Below are 3,264 nucleotides of genomic sequence, written 5' to 3'. Positions count from 1 at the left end.
AGTGAGACACTGAGAGTGCAGTGAGGTGTAGGAGCAGTGAGACACTGAGAGTGCAGTGAGGTGTAGGAGCAGTGAGACACTGAGAGTGCAGTGAGGTGTAGGAGCAGTGGGACACAGAGTGCAGTGAGGTGTAGGAGCAGTGAGACACTAAGAGTGCAGTGAGGTGTAGGAGCAGTGAGACACTGAGAGTGCAGTGAGGTGTAGGAGCAGTGGGACACAGAGTGCAGTGAGGTGTAGGAGCAGTGAGACACTGAGAGTGCAGTGAGGTGTAGGAGTAGTGAGACACTGAGAGTGCAGTAAGGTGTAGGAGCAGTGAGACACTGAGAGTGCACTGAGGTGTAGGAGCAGTGAGCCACTGAGAGTGCAGTGAGGTGTAGGAGCAGTGAGACACTGAGAGTGCACTGAGGTGTAGGAGCAGTGAGACACTGAGAGTGCAGTAAGGTGTAGGAGCAGTGAGACACTAAGAGTGCAGTGAGGTGTAGAAAGTGCAGTGAGACACTGAGAGCGCAGTGAGGTATAGAAAGTGCAGTGATTAGCTGTGTGATATACAGTAACACAGCGACGGAAGCTGACACTGGAGGAGAATGCTAAGAGGTGTAGAAGTTGCAGTGTAATGCTGAGAGTGCAGTGAGGTGTAGGAGCAGTGAGACGCTAAGGGTGCAGTGAGATGCTGAGAGTGCAGTGAGTTTTAGAAAGTGCAGTGAGACACTGAGAGTGCAGTGATGTGTAGAAAGTGCAGTGAGAGGCTGAAAGTGCAGTGAGGTGTAGTAGAGGCAGTGAGGTATTGAGGGTGCAGTAAGGAGTACAAGGAGCAGTGAGAAACTAAGAGTGCACTGAGGTGTAGAAGGAGTAGTGCGATGCTGAGTGCAGTGAGCTGTAAAGGGGCAGTGTGGTGCTGAGAGTGCAGTGAAGTTCAAAGGTTCAGTGAGATGCTGAGAACTGGCAGCGAGGTGCGGAGAGTGAAGTGATATGTATAAGGAAAAATGAGATGCTGAGAGTGCAGTGAGGTGTTGAAAAGGCGCTGAGTATGACGCTGAGGGAGCAATGAGGTGTAGATTGGGCAGTTAGGTGCTAAGAGTACAGAGAGGTGTAAATTAGGCAGTAAAGTGCTGAGAATGCAGTGAGGTGTAGAAGGGGCAGTGAAACTAAGAGTGCAGTGCGGTGAATTAAGTGAGGTGTTGAAGGGAAGGTGAGAGGCTGAGTGTGCACTTTGGTGTAGGAGGAGTAGTGCGATGCTGTGAGTGCAGTGAGACGTGTAAGGGGCAGTGAGGTGTAAAGAAGACAGTGAGATGCTGAGAACTGGCAGCGAGGTGCGGAGAGTGAAGTGATGTGTATAAGGAAAATGAGATGCTGAGAATGCAGTGAGGTGTAGAAGGAGCAGTGAAACTGAGAGTGCAGTGAGGTGTAGAAGGAGCAGTGAAACTGAGAGTGCAGTGAGGTGTAGAAGGAGCAGTGAAACGAGAGTGCAGTGAGGTGTAGAAGGAGCAGTGAAACGAGAGTGCAGTGAGGCGAATGAAGTGAGGTGTAGAAGGGGAGGTGACGTGCTAAGAGAGCAGTGAGGTGTAGAAAAGGCATTAAGACGCTGAGGGTGCAGTGATGTGCTGAGGATAAAGTGAGAGGCTGAGGTTGCAGTGAGGTGTAGAAGGGGGCAGCTAGACGATGAAAATGCAGTGAGTTATAGATGGGGCAGTGAGACGCTGAGAGTGCAGTGAGATGTGGTGAGACCTTGGTGCAGTGAGGTGCAGCACTGGCAGTGACATGTGCTTGTACCCTGTTGGTGCAGTGCCATCTGACATGAGCTCTAGGCTGGAGGCGGCACGCACAGTGTGCAGTGCGGGGAGTTGTAGCGTGCCTGGCAGCTGTCAGTGCGGAGATGGATCAGGCACAGCGGGGGGCTCGGGGTGTAGGGTGGTCTGTGCGGGGAGCAGTGTGGGCATTCTGTGTGCTGGCAGCGATACGATAAGTGTGAGAAGCTGGCACACAGCTGTACATGCTGAGCCCGAGGCCCCCTCTCTGTAATGGGCACTATGCCTGTAGCCAGTACCTCCTGGGAGCTCCAGCACCGCGCACATCCCCGGATTCTCCTGCACATCCATTTTGGAAATGGAGAAGGACAGAAGGGAAAAAATCCCCTTTTTTTGGTTTCTCCTCCACGCAGTGCTGCGTCCTGACGTCACACCCCGGGATAGGTCAGCAGCATCCACATTCTAATGCAGGTTACTTCTCCCAGGGAGCCGGGAAGGGGGCGCCCTGATCATTAACCCCTGCGCTGCGGAGACACCACTACTCTCCGCTTACTGTATAGCCATCTAGCTGGAGCTCGTGTCTGTGTACCTCCCACTATAGGGGTATCATCTATCTATCTATCTATCTATCTATCTATCTATCTATCTATCTATCTATCTATCTATCTATCCATCCATCCATCCATCCATCCATCCATCCATCCATCCATCCATCTACCTACCTACCTACCTATCTCTCTGCCTGCCTGCCTATCTATCTATATCCACAAAAATTGGAAGCAGCACACCATAGTAGAGTCAATTCATGTGCAGTTTAATTGCCCATCTGGCGACGATTCGGTCCCCCCCCAAAAGGGGACTTTTTTCAAGCTCCCCCTTTTTTTTTTTGGGGGGGGGGGGACCGAAACGCCGTCAGATGTGCAATTAAACTGCACATGAATTGACTCTATTATGGTGTGCTGCTTCCAATTTTTGTGGATATATTCACTAGGATTCGTACATGGCTGGGAAGCTTTTGCACCCTGCAACTACTTTTGTGCTGCTTTTTAATTTTTTTTTTTAATCTATCCTTCTATCATTTATCTGTCTATCTATCCTTCTATTATCTATCTATCTATCTATCTATCTATCCATCTATCTATTATCTATCTATCATCTGTCTATCCTTCTATCTATCTATTCTATCTATCATCTATCTATCTATCTATCTATCTATCTATCTATCTATCTATCTATCTATCTATCCATCTATCTATTATCTATCTATCATCTGTCTATCCTTCTATCTATCTATTCTATCTATTATCTATCTATCTATCTATCTATCTATCTATCTATCTATCTATCTGTCTGTCTGTCTGTCTGTCTGTCTATCTATCTATCTATCTATCTATCTATCTATCTATCTATCCTTCTAGAAGAAAATATAGATTTCAGGGTACAGGGCCCTGCAAACAAATATCCATTTGTAAAAATAATGCAAAAGAAAAAATGAGGCAGCATTCCACTAAGTGATGAA

General features: G+C 48.0%; 1 long non-coding RNA gene across 1 annotated transcript in view; it reads right to left on the bottom strand.

Moving 5' to 3' along the window:
• The window catches only part of LOC143765668 (uncharacterized), a 127,724-nt gene extending 125,660 nt beyond the window's left edge, over window positions 1-2,064 (bottom strand). Inside the window, exon 1 of the long non-coding RNA XR_013213445.1 lies at window positions 2,045-2,064. This is a non-coding gene — a long non-coding RNA (uncharacterized LOC143765668). The remainder of the gene's footprint in view (window positions 1-2,044) is intronic.
• Window positions 2,065-3,264: the final 1,200 nt, after the last annotated feature.

This window comes from Ranitomeya variabilis, chromosome 1 (genome assembly GCF_051348905.1).
Source record: "Ranitomeya variabilis isolate aRanVar5 chromosome 1, aRanVar5.hap1, whole genome shotgun sequence".
In the NCBI taxonomy this organism is placed as follows: domain Eukaryota; kingdom Metazoa; phylum Chordata; class Amphibia; order Anura; family Dendrobatidae; genus Ranitomeya; species Ranitomeya variabilis.
This window is presented reverse-complemented; position numbering and strand designations above follow the sequence as displayed.